Source organism: Coturnix japonica, chromosome 2, assembly GCF_001577835.2.
Source record: "Coturnix japonica isolate 7356 chromosome 2, Coturnix japonica 2.1, whole genome shotgun sequence".
Lineage (NCBI taxonomy): Eukaryota > Metazoa > Chordata > Aves > Galliformes > Phasianidae > Coturnix > Coturnix japonica.
This window is the reverse complement of record NC_029517.1, coordinates 3863154-3880062: the sequence shown is the minus strand read 5'-3', so window position 1 is coordinate 3880062 and position 16909 is coordinate 3863154. Positions and strand designations below refer to the sequence as shown.

At 48.2% G+C, this 16909-nt stretch overlaps 2 long non-coding RNA genes across 2 annotated transcripts; one reads left to right on the top strand and one right to left on the bottom strand.

The window, feature by feature from the left end:
* Positions 1-1477: 1477 nt before the first annotated feature.
* LOC107308858 lies at positions 1478-10256 on the bottom strand. Its single transcript, XR_001552948.2, has 3 exons — positions 10099-10256; positions 4546-4611; positions 1478-2407 (listed from the first exon to the last, which is right to left on the bottom strand). It is a non-coding gene; the product is annotated as an uncharacterized LOC107308858 (long non-coding RNA).
* A 55-nt stretch (positions 10257-10311) lies between these two features.
* LOC107308735 lies at positions 10312-14667 on the top strand. The gene is made up of 2 exons (XR_001552887.2): positions 10312-13540; positions 14174-14667. It is a non-coding gene; the product is annotated as an uncharacterized LOC107308735 (long non-coding RNA).
* Positions 14668-16909: the final 2242 nt, after the last annotated feature.

Here is a 16909-nt window from a genome sequence, read left to right as displayed (position 1 = left end):
CAGCATCAGCTCCGTCATTACTGTGCTGCAGGTCAACTGATCCATAACTCACACAAAGCATTTCTTACAGCAGAGAAGTACAAGCCGAAGAATTCAGTTGGCCAGATTAGAATTGTCTTTTTGTCCTTTTGGAGAAATAACAGCATAGCAATTCTTTCACTTTGCCCTCTCCTGCGCTGTACCGGTAGCTGCACTGAAGCTGATTGATTAGTTTAATAACAAGCAGTTGATATGCAGCCATAAAATTATGCACTTTTACTCATCAGCCTGATTGAATTCCTCTGCTGACTGTACTGGAACAGCATGGCAGAGCTATAATAATGAGGGAAGGAGCCAAGGGAAAAGGCAGCGCGCTGCTGTTATTGTTGTTGTTGTAGAGCTGGGGAAGAAAGCGACTCCAGGGAGGAGCTGTTCCAAAATAAATAGCAAAATACAGAGGGAAAATGTTAAGATGTAATTAGCCCTGGTATAAATGACACTGAATGCCTACTGGGATTGGAGCTGCTCTGACACCCACCTGGTCTATGTTGGGGCTGCAGGAGGTTGGAGCTCAGTGATGCTGGCCCCACTGAACCCCCAGGTAGGTAAATAGGGTGAGAGGAGCTGAGCCCTTTGCAAGGCAACCCAATCTGATGTGAAGAAATGGGAATTCATGGCCTGTTCTGTCATAAAGGGAAGGATGACATGATGGACCAGAGGGAATGGTTTCAAGCTACAGCAGAGGAGATTCAAGCTGGACATTAGGAAGTATTACTTCTCAGAAAGGGTGGTCAGGCTCTGGAATGGACCGCCCTGGGAGGTGGTGGAGTCAGCAACCCTGGGGGTATTCAAGGAACAACTGGATGTTGTGTTGAGGGACATGGTTTAGTGGGAGCTATTGGTAATAGATAGGAGAACAGTTGGACTGGATGATCTTTTAGGTCTTTTCCAACCTTGGTGATTGTATGATTCTATGGAGCTGGGTAAGACATGCATGGGAAACATTTTCCCCTGCCAAGCCCATGTGAACAGCATACATGGGAAGAAGACAACATGAACTGAAGGATCATCAGGGGCAGGTTTGGGCTGATGGAAAGCCATGCAGCCCCATCCATGTGTGGAAACTGGCATTTAAAACTTCCCAAACAAATACTTCCCAGTGCTGCTCAGCACTTGGGCATGTCTCTCTCTGTTGATGGGCTCACTGTCCTGCACGCATTTATTTATATGACTAATTGGTCTGTGAATAGGTCATCTGCTCCTTGTGCCTCTGCTGGTGTCGTTGCTGAAAACCTTTTAATTTAATCACTCACAGGCTGCATCCCCAGCATGAGCGCTGTGCACAAGGAGGCTGCTGCCCTGGGGCCATATCCAGCTTCCATCAGAAGACCCAATCCACAATTATCAGGTTCTTCCCTTTGGAAGAGATGTCCCTAAAGGCCAGAGTGGGAAAAAGGGAGGGAACAAGTGCTGTTTGGCAATTATTATCTCCCAGAAGAATGTTAGGCAGATGCTTACACAGCTTTATTTTTTGCCTTTCTCCCTGATTGCACCACATCCACGTTGTTCCTGGAAGCAATGATCCTCCTTATTTACTCCAGTGGGCTTTGGGTCAGGCCAAGCATTTCTTGTATGACTCTGCTGGAGGTTACACACAGCTGATACACCCAATGGTGCTGCTTCCCCAGCTAGTTATTATGGGTGTACTTGTCTGTGGTCCTTGGGTGGGCATTCACTCTGGGTCCCAATATGCCTACAGAGCACATCCAGGGTATCCATCAGTATTCCATATAATAACACCACACCATAAGGAAACCAGGAACTACAACCCCAGCAGCCCAAATACAGAGAATGTATGGCATGATGTTATGATATGGAATTCTGATAAAAACAATGACACTACATACTGTACGAGGATAAATCAGACATTGGGAAGAGCATCCTCATACAAGCCAGATTAGCAGGAGTCAGATCCTGGGTTGCATAGGTTGCAGCTGGGTGCCGTTTTCAGTCTTTACTGCTGTGTGCCTCCCTAGCAGCCTGCAGCCCTCATTAGACTTAGTGAAGGAAAACATGGAGTGTGGAGCTGAATTCAGAGTGCTGCTGGTGCTAAGGCAATGCCTTGCTCCGCTGCTAAGCACAGCCTGTAGCAGAAGTGATGTGCACTCTTCTGCTTCATCTAAAGCCAAAGCAGACCCCCATAAACTGTCAACAACTTTTCTTCCTGCAAGTGTCAATGGTGGTAAAAGCTGTCAGGGCTTCTTTATGCAGCTGGGAGGAAGGAGTCCAGGTGGGTATCTTTCTCCAGGCTTGCAATGCAGCAGGTCTCAGTCCTCCTTCCAGCACTGGGTTACAGATGGAGCAGCACATCTGGCTTCATTTTGGGGATGTCTCACATTGTCTCCATGGGTTTTCCTTCCATCTTTTCCTAGGGAAGGGAAGGGAAGGGAAGGGAAGGGAAGGGAAGGGAAGGGAAGGGAACAGGATTTAGGAAAAAGATTTACTCGTACTTTTTAAAAGACTTTTTGTGGGATGAAAGTGCAGTGAAGCAAAGCACAGGTTTCAGACATGCTGCCTGTGTTTTCTCTCTGCAGAGGCAGCTCTCTGGCTGTGCACTGCAGGACAGTCACCGCCTGTGTTTTCTTCCAGCTCTGTGACCTCCTGCTCTCTCCAAATGTCACTGCAGTGCAGAGCCCAGCTCCCCCCAACAGCCCCTTCCGGACAGGGACACGCTGAGCACCCACAGCCTGGAAAGCCTCCAGCTTCCCCAGCTGCACTGGATCAGAGCTGGGTCTTTCCTGGGCTTTGTTTTGCCGCTGCCCTTTAGCTATCACTGCTAAACCCATGATAAGACAAATATTTGCCCAGCACCGAGAGCTGTCGTTAGGTAAATTGCGCTGCACGTCTCACACAGCATGGGTAGAGGTGCGTGGGCCGGAGCCAGGAAAATCCCCAACTCCTCTGACCAATTGCAGTTTATGAAAGATACCGATTACCCCCCCAGAGAGTTCATCTTCTGATTTAGAGCTCAGCTTGGCATGCGGGCAGCCTTGCTTTGTAAGTATAAGGGTTTATCTACCTAAACTCCAATCCTGGAGCAGCTGATGGATGCCGGGACCTGCTTGTCCCCTCCTCCAGCAAAACAGACCAGATGGGTCACCTCAAGGTGCCTCCAAGGTGGCACCAAGGGTTTGGTGTGGGGCAAGACATGCTGCTGCCCTTCAGGAGCATCCTAATCATTTGACACCATCTCTGTTAAAGGGTGGTTCTTTTTTTTCATTCAAATTTGCCCAAATCTCAGCTTTCCCACCCACTGCTATCATATATTTCTCCCCTAGATCAGGCAGCCTCTCATCACCTTCCCTCAGAGGCAATTCTATGCTGTAATCAAGTCTGCTCCCAATGTAAGCTGGTGTTTCTCAGCCCTCTCCCCACAGTGCATCAGCTCAGGCTTCCAGTTGTCTCTATGACTCCCCATCTCCAACTTCAGCCTCATTTTACCTCATATTTCTCCATTCACACCCCATGTAGAAGTAGCCCTACTACTCTCACAGACTGAACCCTCCACTTCCAAGACAAAAACTCTTCTTTGACATGAGTTCATGGGCTGCTCTTTGTCCATGCTGATCACTCTATTTTTTCACACCATCACAGCTCTCCTCATGACCAGATGGGACTGTTCTTTCCTTGGAACACCCCCAGCTGGTCAACACCTGTCTGAACTCAACCACTAATTTTTCATCCAGCATTGAATTCATCCATACCCACCACAGTGATATCCTAAATGGAGCGATTTCATTTTCAATGCATGATATGTCATACTCGTAAATTACCAGCTGGGTATTCAGGAGCACTAATGCTATTCTGCTGCCACAGTACAGGTTTCTCAGATTGAAAGCTCTGTCAAAGTGTTTTAATTTCTGCATATTAAAAACCGTAGCTCTTTTCCACTTGAATTCAATGGCTCATAGTGGATCCCCACCACTACCCACTCTTGGGTAATGTTAGCTCAGAGATGCGGAGGCATGAAAGATTCTCTGGCTCTGAGCTATCAATAAATCTTAAATGGAATGTGGGTATTTCCTTTTATTAATAGGTGTCCTTTGCTCCCTTTTCTTCTTCCTTTCTTCCTCACCACACAGCCCTACGCTGTAGCTCCCCACTTGTGCAAATGCCTCATTTGTCACTCCCAGCTCCCCGCAGCACTATGTAAGCTACTGAAAAAGCTCTCCTTCTTCTTTGTCACATCAACTCAATCTGCTCCTGTCACACAAAATCTGGTTTCGTTTTGCACTTGCTCTGCTTTACTCCTGCCCATTTTGTTACCGGTTTGTTACCTTTCTGAATTTTACTATCTGCAGCCAAAGAGAAACTCATAAACCTTCCTACCCAGGAGCTTTATAATCTGCCCACCTTTGTCTTCTTCCACAAAACCTGAACACGTCGCAGAGGAGACAGATCAACCCCCTTTTTTTCCTCTCCGTCTCTCAGAATAATTTCCCATCCACATCCCCTGCCAATTCATTGCCTCCTCAAACTCACGGGGTCTCCAAAGCCTTTGCTGACCTGCGTAGCTCCATGTGATGCTCCATCTGTTGTTGACTTCTATGTGTTTACTTGCTAAGGAGAAATCTGAAAGAAAAAAAAATAGTGACTTTGAGGTCTGGCCAACATCACTGTCATTCCTCAAAAACAAGGTCTGCTGTGGATAGAGCTCTGACACTGATCTGCTCCAGCTTTCTCTGGTTCAACCCCGGGGATGCTGTTTTTAGGTATGGGGAGCATGGGTTGCTATGGTAGAAGATGCTCTTCACGACAGCCCATAAACCCCTGATCTCAGCTTGGACCAGTCCCTGTGAACCTGTTTTAATGGGGATTAGACCTCAGTATTTTATCTTAACCAACATTCTGCATTCAGTTGTAGGCTGGACTGAAGGTGTGTCCTGGTTTGTACATACATAAAACTCCCTCTCTGTCTCTATATAGGCATACAAGATCTGGACCTCCAGGTCAAGTGTATTTATACATACGTGTGTATGTGCATGGCTGGTGAGGTGTATTAAAAACAGTTCATTTCAGAAATAGCATCATTTTTCCTGGTGGAGGAGAACAGCTTTTCTTGTTTTCTGTGCCACTCATATTTTTGGTCTTAGCGAGGCAAAATGCCAGGGAATGACTGTGTGTTTACCTAAGAGCAGCTAAAAGAGCTGTGTAGCAATCAAGGTACTGGGTGGGTTGGGCTGAAAATAGATCAGCATGGAAGGATTTTGGTCAGAAATGTTCAGCAAGGGACTAGATGGTTGTGAGCACTGGTGACAAACTACAGACACTCTCATTTTGGAGGAATATATCTCCACCTTGCCCAAACTAATTGCTGCAATGCTTTTGGACAGCATCTGTGGTCTGTCTTGCTGACTCATTGCACCATTTCCCCATCTGTGAGGAGTGAATTGTGCTCCTCCACTCTTTGAGGTTTAGCTTTCTAGGTGAGGAGACATGTGGAGCATCATGCTGAGCAAGATTTATGCTCCTTCCTCCTGCCCTGAAGCTTCCTCTGAAATGAGAATCACTGTTGGGAGCAAGATATTTGGGGAATGGGAAACACCTCTTTATGCAAAAACCTGTTTTGAAATGTGTTTGTGGCCCCCCTGAGACAGCACAGTGTCCTTTACCTCAGTCCTTCTGGATTAATTGTTTTTCTTTAAACCCTCATTGCTCTCATTAAGACGTTCCCCAACTCTTCTCAAGACCAGGTTGCATGAGCAGCAACTGTGCCCATGGCACTGGGGTTGGAGTTGGGTGGGCTTTAAGGTCCCTTCCAACCAAAGCCATTCAATGATTCAATAATTCAGTTATTCTGTGATTCTAAGGTGAAGTTTTGTCTCTGCCTTCCTTGATGAGCAGACATGCTCTGCCCTGTGCCAAGCCTAACTGACCCACGTGATTACCCAACTATTTGCCTGTGGCTTCACATATCCCACTTTACACACAACCTTGCACCATCTTTCCTATCTGGGCATGTCTATACCACTATTGTGGCCCAGGGTCTGGCATGTCCCTGACAGTCACGACACATTACAGGAGAAGGAAGTGTTTAGCAGGTCCAGGAAAGCTTTCAGCCTGCAAAAAGAAAACACAAACACGGTGCTGCCTTTCTGTGCTGTGGGTATGAGACAGGTCTGGTCCCAGGCCCTGGGCTCAGGTCCAAGCAATACAAACAACATTGCCATGTCTTTGCAATGCTGATCTCTGTGTCATAAAATCCAGGTCCTCTGATGGTCAGGGTAATCTAGCACTGTACAAGTCAAATGCAATGACAATGGCCATGCAGTTCATCTTAAAGATCTTGCAAACACTATAAGACGATCAGCATCTCATCAGCTGACTTCTGCCCAGCAGAGAGACCCACCAACAGCTACAAGTTCATGACATCTCTAAGTGAGCCCTGAGGGACTGGTTTCTCAGCCATGAGCAGCCACAGGCTGCAGTTCTGTGCAAAACAAATAGCAAATATATGAATGTGACTTTCCATCATCAATCTGATGGTCCTTCCCGGCTGCTGGGGGGAAGAGTGATGGGATTTTCCTGCCCAGAAGCAACTATAGACAGGGGTGTGTTCTCTATCTCAAATCCTTTAGTTGGAAGGGAATATGAAAGAAAACGTCAAGTTTGGCATAGCAACTGTGCTTGGGTTTTTAGCTTATAACTGAATATTACAGATCTATGTGTTGTGATGATTGGACTAGATGATCTCTGTGGATTTTTTCAATCTCAATAACTCTGTGATAACTTCCTTTCTCCTTCTGTGCTTGGCTATCAGAAATAGAGGAGGAGATGTCACCAGGCATTTGGGTTGCAGAATGACTGCTTAAGGGATGACAACTTTGGAAACCAAGGCAGAAACTGAGAAGACATAGTGTAAGTCCTGCAGGAACTTGTTTAGTTGCATGGATCAGCTGATGCACCTCTGCTTATTAAATCAGTATTTTGACCTTAAGTCTAAGCCCATAGGTGCGACCACAGAACACTTCTAAATGGAGGTTGTTCATCACATTTACATTCTCAGTTTTGGCTTTGAAATGGATAAAAGTCATGAAACTGGAGATATCGTAGTGCTGTTTCAGTGATCTGCCAAGATCGCAGTCCCTGCGTGCTCATAGCACCCACATTTTAGCTCCAGATGAACTGCTTGGACATGCTGCTCAACATTTCGGGCAATGGTATTGCATGCAGCACATTGACTATGATAAACTCACAGCTGCCGTCCAACCCACTGGCTGCAGAGATGCTGTAAGGATGCTTCATTTTAGCTTGCAGTGGGGACACAAAAGTATTTGCTTGTGGCCCAGGGTCTTGATCCTGCTTGCCAACAAGGTCTGCAGGTGCCTAATAATCTCTGCATAAGTAAGGACAGGTGTCTGCCCATCATCCAGTTCCATACCTGTTTGAATTTTAATGTGCATGTAGAAAAAATACCATGACTGGATAACACTCTCCCAGAGATCACTTTATTTCATATCAGCTCAGACTAATGCCACATTCAGAACTTCTCTGCAAACCTGGGAGAGTTATTTGCAGGGCTACTGAAATTACAAGAAAAGCTCAGGTTGAAGACTCCATGGCAGAGCTTGTGTAGTTACCATAGGAATCATGTTATTTCAGCTTTACACATTGGGAGGTACCCTTAGCCAAGGCAGGGAACTGGAACTGGATGACCTTTATGGTTCCTTCTGACTCAGGCCATTCTATGGCAATGGACACAAGAACCCATCCAGGGGCTGTTAGATGTACATCTAGGGAAGGTCAGGACACTTAGGAGAATCAATTGTTCTTCTTATCTCCAGTCCTGTGGCCTCCCTAGGAGTGAGGAGATCAGTCAGCGACACCAGAGGCTCATTCCCTATATAATCTCAGACTGATAACACTTTTTAAGGAGGGTTTCAATAGGTGTCTACAACCCTTCTCAGCTCAGCACACTTCACAACAGGGACCTCGCTATCTCCAGCCAAGGAAGGTTCTGGTGCACCACAAATGTGCCATTTCTCTGGCATTTGGGTTATCCATGTCTCTGCCAGCATCTCTGCAGGTTGGATGCACATAGCAGCCATGCTCCATTGTGGATATAATAACCATGATGTTGGGAGGCATTGGCAGTGACTGTAAGTTTGGTGACTTCAGCTGTTTGGACAAGGCATGTATGCACATATGTAGGTGTTGGAGGACTCATGAGTTGCTTCATTAATAGACCCTGTCCCTGATACATCAGGCTTCACACTGTGTGTTTTGCTTCCACATAAGCAGTTTATCCATCTGGAAAAGAGCAGGGTTGTCTACAAAGCCAAGCTGCAGGAGAAAGCAAGCAGTAATCTTCAACCCAAATCATCGCTGCTGTTGGATGAATCCATAACCTGTGCTCCCAACTGACTAACAGGAGCTTGCAAGGCTAAGTTTATGCCTCTGGCTTCAGGTTACAGCCTGGCACCTTAAAATAAATCAGCACCGAGTTAGAGTTAACTTAAAAACAAAACAAAACTGGGCAGTAGAAGAAAATGAATCATGGAAGACTTAAGTGAGCAGAGAAGGAGGCAGCCCCTGTGCTGCTGTCAACCCAAGCACAACTCTGGCATAAGGATAGGAGCCCTTGGGCAAAGGGGCAGCTGAGAAGAGGATGGGAGCCATGAGCAAAGCACCGTGCTCCTGCTCTGGGTACAAACTGTGCTCTTGTTACCACTGTTTCTTGTTACCATTGTTCCTTTTCTTTCTTTCTTTCCCTCTGCCAAAGGGGCAATGGTCCTGAAAACTAAGAATTATTGTGAGGAGAAATTTTTTAGGAAAAAATCCCCTTTATTTTTCAAAATGGGAAATTAAAAGGAAAAAATAAAAGATAATCAGATATTTTCTCTGCTCGTGACCAGTGAGGGCAGAAAGAGGGGAGAAATGCCTGCAAGAAAGAAATGCTTTCTCCTCGCTTTGTTGAGTGCTGGAACAGAAGCAAATGGATGAATCAGAAGTAAGGAAAAGCAAGCTGTGAGCAGTGAGTCCGAAGGCTGACTGCTGCTCATCTGCTCCCTCGGAGCAGGCAGTCTCACAGGACAGCTTCAGGTAGCATCTGACCATGTCTCCCAGCTCATCTTCATGAGGGTTTGGGGTGTGCTGGAGCTCAGCTAAACCTGCCAGCCATTTGGATCTGGCTTCCCCATGCACACGCCGAGGGAGAGGTCGGCTGGTTGGACCGAGCGTTGCAAAGCCGCTTTCTAGGAAAGAAGCTTTGCACAACAGAAGGGAAAATAGGTCATTGTCAAGGTTTAGGGCATTTGCAGAAGAAAGTAAACAAGTGGGTGAGATGGGAGGATGGCTTGGTTGTGATCCCTGGTAAACCTTTCCATGTGCACAAGGGAGGAATCTCTGCCCTGTGACATTCACAGGTGCCCTTTGGGGCACAGCTTGCATATACACATGGTGCACTTAGAGCAGATGCACCCCCTGGCATCACTGCTGATGGGAGGAGGAGGTTATGGGATGGTGCTGAGCAGTTTGCTGGGGTGAGCAGGAGGCTCCAGGTCCATGGGTTTCACTGTCTGGGGGTTTTGGTGTCACAATCTCTGGTTGTGCCCCATGGGATCCTCTAGCGACTCCAACCAGGGCACCCCAGCAGCCTCTTCCCACTGGTTCCTCCTCACCGCAGCCCTACAAAAATCCCCAAACCAAGACAGACAACAAATAACAACCACCAACCCACTGCAAAAACACCACAAGTCCCTAAAAACACCCTCAGCCTTCCACCAGCAAAACCCTTGGGGGAGCTCAGCTGCCTCCCTGCATGCTTCCCAACCCCATTACCACCCTACCAACCCCAGCGTTGGGGTTGGGACCTCGGGGGGGAGGGGGTAGGTGGGGTGAACAAGGTCGTGGGTTCATGCATTGCCAAGGAACGCTCTGTGCTCACGGTCTGCAGGGCAGCGGGGGCTCCTCTCCCACCCCACACATCTGCCAGCCGCCTGGCCCCGCCGCCAGCCGCCCCAGTACATCTTGTTTGTGTTTTTCCGCCAGCACACTCCCAGCGGGTTATGTCAGAGGTGAGGAATGCAGGGCCACCCTGTGTCATGAGATCAGACTTACATTTTTAGGCTGAAGGCTTTTTACCGTATTTTCTGGGAAGCAGCGCGCCCGCGGGGCCCCGGAGGGGTGGGAGAGTTCCCTTCGCCTCCATCCCTTCTTCCCAACCCTCGGACGGGAGGAGCGGATGGGGCCCGTCTGCTGGAACAAGCTCTCCCTCTGTTCCTTGCAAGGAAAGGCAGTGAATTAAGGGGAATGAAAAGGCAGCAGTGAAAGGCTGCCGGGCACCGGGCCAAGCGCTCTGCAAAAGCTGGCGGGGAGAAGAGGCAGTGAGCTGCGAGCTGGAGGGACCTGCACTGCAAATTGCTCCATGGGGGGAACTCATCCGAGCTCCAGTGGCCATAAAACAGCATCCTTCTGGGGGCTGAAAGCACGAGGAAGAGGCATGAACCCACCCAGGGGCATCAGGGTGCTCCTTGAGTGGAGGGTCTGACCCAAAGCAATGCACACATCCATGATTCCCCATTGCTGGTAGTGCAGCCTCACACCCAACCTTTCTAACTTCTTGCCCGTGCTGTGCAGAAGTCCTTCTGCTAAAGGAGTCCTGGTGCAAAACCCTGCAAAACCCTACTGCTTATGGCCTGCATTGCTTCCAAGAGGAGGGGAGATGGTTGGATCTCAATGCCATCACACAGAGGACCCATAGAGGTGGGCAGAAGGGCTGTGGCAGCGCTGAGACCACCTTGGTGCTGGGGAATACTCTCTTCTTAGCTCCGATGGGGATTTTGTTTGTTGCAGCGTTGTTTGATAGATGACCTTTAAGGGTCCCTTCCAATTCAAACAATTCTATCATTTTGTTTCCCTTTTTTTCTTCCCGTTTTCCTGACACAGTTGCAGTTGTACACATTCCGGGATGGAAAAGACAAAAAGCAAAGAGAAACACTTCCACTGATCACATCCGAAATGAACACCACTGTTATTTTTGTTGTTCTTCTTTGTTGTTGCTCTGTTTTGACTTATGGAGGGTTTTGACATGGTGGTGTTTTGTTCTGTGTCAGAAGGAAAACAAACCCTGAAATACCAAATTCTTTCACACAATGGCCTTTCCTTTCTCTACACACGTCCCTGTGAGATGGGCCTCTTGCAGCTCTCCTCTCTTCCCAGAACAAGAGAACAAATACCAGGAAATCTGGAGAGATGAGCTGCATGGAGCTGGCTGCAGTGCAGGAGCGCGGAGCAGCCCCATCTTTTTCATAGCTCCACTGCTGGCTGGTCCCCACCCAGAGGCCAGGTAAACCTCTAGCCAGGAAGGATGACCCCTCTGCCATTGTCATTATTCTGCTGAGGCCTTCAGACTCCTCAGACAATGATAATATATCACACACAGAATAGTAACTCAGGGAGGCCAAAGTCTGGATCTGCCCCAGATGGGGACTTGATCTCCCAAGTGGCAGTGCTGACCCTACTGACTGGGAACTTGAAGCTTATGCCTCAATGGCCAGAGTTTTCCTGCTGCATCCAGGACCACCAGGTATCCCAAAGTAAAATGAGCAAGTCAAATTCATGATCCATCCTCCCTGGTTCCCATGGAGCTCCAGGAGCTCTTAGTGACTTTGGTTCTCCTCCACTGTGGTTCATCCTCTAGTCCTCCTTGTTCTTATACCCTGCATGGCAAAACAGAAAAGATCTCAGTGCAGATGGTCAGCACTGTGCTCCATCTTCTTCCCTTGCACTAGGCAAGCACACATTCCCCTGGGGTCTGACAGCTGGCCAGCAGGAATCAGAAGGTGCTTTGGAGATGCTGAGAAGGGTGTTAGTGAACTGTTGCACAAGCCACTGCAGAAAAAAAAGGTGTGGGAAGGGTTTTAGGCAGCAAAAGCATGATGATTTAATCAACTTCTGCAGGATTTTTGCCAGCCATATCCTGTCCAGCTTGCATTGCACTGGCTGGCAATGAGGCGAGTCGGTGGCAGCCAACTTCCAATGACCACGACTAGCTTCCTTTCAGCCTCAGTAGCTGATTCATGTTTTGGTCTTCTGCCCCACCCAGTCTAGAGTGAGTTCAGCACGTCTTCCTGAGCATCGCTTTCCTGCCTCAAGGCTCTCCCTCCTCCGCTGACCTTCCCACATTCACAGTCCAACCTTCTGCCACCAGTCCCTCTCTGTTCTCCTGGACTGGACACCACGTAAGGCAAGAGCCAACAGCTTGTTGGCTTTGACTCACCATCATCTAGGAAAAACGCTGGCCTATCCTGATGGCTGTGCTTCCTCTTGCACCATCTGCTGTTCACCACAGCCATCCCCAGCCCAAAGAATCCGTGTTCGTCTCCATCACCCTGCCTCTTGGCAAAAGGCAGCTCCTGTGGCCACCACTCCTATATGGTGCTGCTGAAGATGGCATCTGGGAAGCGGAGCTGTGGAAATTGAGCATGGGCAACATGCTGGCACCCCGGCAGTGGCTTTTTGCATTTCTTGAGGCTTTTGCTGGGGCAGTGGCTCAGAAACATCAATCTACATAAAGCTCAAGTTTGGCCTCAGTGATGTACCTGTCTACAGTCGGAGACAGGAATCAAAACCTGATGGTTTCCTGTGGGATCTGGACTCTTCACCGATGGGAGCGTGTGTGGTCTGTTTCCTTAAATAACCACCACATGGGTTTTCTCTCTGACAGATGAGCAGCTCGCAGGTGCAGTCTGAGGCTGAGAGATGGAAAATCAAAAGAGCTGCCTTGATGTGGTCTCTTACTGTCTTGCAGAGAAAAGAATAGGTGAGGTCTGGCTCCCCTTTTCTGCCAGGATGTTCAGATGTTCCATCAGTACAATTTTTCCCCTCTGTTCCTGTGGGTCAGGAAAGTATCATTACTGCAACTTAAAGAGAGGAGATGGGTAATGTCTGAAGGACTGGGATGCATCCTCTGGAACAATGAGGATCTGCTTGCATAGCAAAAGACCCAGAAGAAGTGGGGCTTCGTCCATGTACAATAACAGAAAACAAAAGCTTTTCTTTCTCCCTAAATAAGTCAGTTCTGTGTTTCCTTTGTGGTTCACTTTTAAAAGCTTGCTGAATTTAAGGAGGATGTGGTCACACACATTGGAAGCTCCAGATGCTAAGACATAAAAACACAATTCTGTGCTAAACTCATCTTTCTGATGAGTTAAATCTCATGTGCTTTCACTCTATTTTTCTTACAGGCTGCCATAGCTCCCATGTCCCTGGGAGAGCATTTGCCCACCACATCAGATAACCCCTCCTTCATTCCTCTGACAGGACCCAGCCTTCTATTATTTACTGATGTCACTGTAGCCTAGGAGAGAAATCAACACAGTCATGAATTATGAACCATGCTGGTAGGACATTTCACTCTGATTGTTTGATTTGAGTGTGAACAAACACCAGATAATTAAAGATGAGTTCAAGCTACAGCACTCACTTCTGTCTCCTGAATTGCCCTGCGTGGTGAGTGGGAAGTGTCTGGATTGAGAGCTTCATGTGCATAATTACAAAGGTAAGATCCTTCAGCAAAACTAGCCAGTAGGTCTGAGTTGAGAAAGTATGGGCAGCCATTGTAGAGTTCTTCTCCATATACCCAAGCTACAGCACTCCACTTGACATAGTCAAGATGCAAGTGAACTTTTGCCTGCCCTCCAAGTTTATCGCTCATATTTTTGGTTACAAAGCTGAGAGAATTAAACATGTTGACTTTGGGTCTGGAAGACTCCTTAGCTTGGGTGTTTGAGCTTCAGCTCATCATTTTGAACTGCTGGACATCACGCTAGTGAATGTTGGCTTTGCTGTTGGATGAAGGCCATGGCTGGCAGCCAAGCACTTGACCTGGGGAGTGAAGCCCATTACTATATGACTCACAAGGCAGAATCAACAACAACAAAAGCCTTATAAACACAGTCCGACTCAACTGCTCTGTAAAATGCCACTATAGCAGCAGCAGCATGGAACAGTACTTTTACCACTCGCGAAGAAAGAAGGCTTTCCTCCCAGGAAACCTTTTTGGGTGTGACATTAAACAAGCACTTGTCCCTAGAAGGTGAAGATTTGGCTTAAAGAAAGCTGGAACTGAGCTGGGGTGATTGTTATTCAACACCTGAATTGCACTGGTGTCTATGACTCCTCTACAATGTAGGTTCCAAGTGCTGCTGCATGGCACACATCATGGCCTGGGTGGACAACTCACACAGGGTGAAGGCACTGAATGGCAGTCGATGGCCTGTCCCACCAGAGTCCGGATGGAAAATATGGATTTCCTTTAAATGCTCGAGAGAGGGAGTGGAGTCTCAGATGCAGCTGTCCTTGTAAAACAGGGAGCGTGAGGACTGCTAGGACTCGAGCTTTCCATGTATACACTGACCCTGGTGGTCTGAGCACCAAATTAGACCCTGAAGTTCCCATCATAATCAAGAGGATAATACTGAAATAAGACTCTATAACCCACAACATCTTCTACACGACACTTCAGTGCAGACCCCTGTCTCCTATTTGGGCCAGCCCCAATGTGCCATCTCCTGCTGCTCCTCCAAAATGAAGAAGGATGCTCTCATTGGAGGATGCTTTCAAGCTCAGGGGCGCTTCTAGACCCAAGCTTCAAAGCTGGGAATAAAGTGCAATCATTGCCTCAGACTTGTTTGGCTTATGTACCTCCATTGGGGTTGTCAGGAGTAGGATGTAAGAGCATGATCAGTGCTGAAATTCCAGTTTTCTGAGTGCTGCATGGGGACAGGCTCAAAGAAAAGACTTCTTGGAGGACAGTCTTGAAGAACAGAGAGGCTCCTCTCCAGACACCAAAGGCTGCTTTGCAGTTTGGAAACCTGGAGATCCAAAAGCTGCAAAGAGCTGGAAGGTAACTAACTCAATGAGGGTAAAACATGGTACATGGTCTGTGTGTCCTTTGGCCTCACTGCTCCAGTCTCTGTGTTCACTATTGCCCTGGGACACTGCTCATGCAGGCACACACCTGGAAGGACACTTTGTCTTCTTTGGCTGAAGGCATTTGTCTTAATTAAAGCATTTCAATTAAAAGTCAAGTCTGAATCACTGCAAAGTGCCAGAGACAAGAGTCATTAATACTGGAATGCAAGTTTTAAATTATTTTTAATGCGCTCTGCAAGGCATCCATAAAAGTTCCTTAATCAATATGCATTTGAATTCCCTGAACTAGAATTGAAATTCATGGCAGCAGGAGGGTTGGGAACCAACCAACGCTGCTGTCTGAGCTCTTGCACAGGCAAACCTGGCAGACCTGGGTGCCAGCTGTCAGGCAGATGTGGCCATATGGATGACAGTTCTTTGGTGATCTGTGCCAACATGAACTGCTGGTCTCTCTCCCTGGAGAATGGGCACATCATTGACGTGGGGGGTCTATGATGGAGATGGCAAACAGCCTTTTGCTTGAGCACCTGAGTCAGAATGAAGTATTCAGTGGCAGAATTGGTAATTTAAACATAATATGAGCATACCTTGTCAAGGAGAGCCCAGAGGATGAGGAGGGCTTAAGGGCAAGGAGTGAGGATGAAAGGAATGAGGGGAGTACAGGGGTCTAGATGGTCTGAAACTAAGGACACGGTTAAATGCTTGGCTGGATCAGGGCCAGTGGTGCATAAATTTCTGGCAAGGAGCAGCCTCTAGGAAGAACCAAACCCTAGAGGAAGCTCAGGGTGAGGTTTGAGCTTCCTATTTGAGTCTGAAAAAAAACAAAAACACATCGCAGGAGGGGGTGAGTTTCAGCAACACCGGCTGTTGCAGACCCCAATCTATTACTACCAGGATGGGGGGAATGAAAGCAAAGCAGGAGGTTGCCCCTATGTTGGGAGGTTGCATCCCTCCCTGCTGGCAGCACTTGGGGACCTCAATGGGACAAGCACAGACCTGGGGCAGAGCAGCATCACCCTCCTGCAGTTCACAGGAGGGATCATGAAGAGGAGCAGAGCAGCTTTATGCTCATAAATGAAAGCAAGGCCTGGGCACGGACCTACTTATCCCATGATTATTTGCATGCTCTGAACTGTGGGTTCGGACAGAACCAGCTATTTCTCTCCCCCATACATGGCTTGGAAGGAAGCAGCAGCAGAGGGGCTGCACCCTGGAAGCAGGCTGGATGAAGCCACCTTGTTTTGGAAGCAAAATAAAATAGGTTTTAAAAGCCAGGTCAAATACATGCACGCCTCAGGCCGTGCATAAGTTTGCTGGAAGCCTAAAAAATCCCCCAGTGCTGGGAAATCATAGTGAACCTCACATGTACGTTGCTGCGGCTTGGCCTGTGTTTGGAGGGATGTATCTGGATGGGTTTTTTTGTTGCCTTGAGGATTGAAACGAGGGAAGGGAAGGCAAGTGAGTGGGAGAAGAAGAGAAAGGGGGAGGAAAATAAGGAAAAGAGGGGGTAAAGGGAGAAAGGGGGGGGAGGTGGGGGGGGGGGGGGGGGGGGGGAAGGAAAAAAAGGGGGAAAAAAAGAAAGTAAAAAGAAAACAGAAGGCAGGAACGGGGGCGGGAGGGGAAGGCGTGGATCCGTCCCTGAGCTCAGCGCCGTCCCCTTGTGTTGCGAAACCTTGGGGCCCCGCTCTGCCCCCGGCTGCGCCTCGCCCCGGCCCCGCAGGAATGCCGGAGAGCGGGGCCCGCACCGGGGGCGGTGGGGATGGGGATGGGGCAGGGAATGAGCGGTCGCTGCCATCTAGCGACAACTAATAGCTCCTGCATCGGGTTTTGTGTTTGTTTCCATGTAGATGTTTGTGTGCTTAGCCTAAAAGCGGTCCTGCCCTCTGTTTGGTGGTCTCGCATCTCGCATCGCGACGTTGAGCATCGTAATGATGCTAAAGGACAACGGGGAGGGGACGTGGCCACCTTTTGGGTCTGACTTGGTCCCTGCATC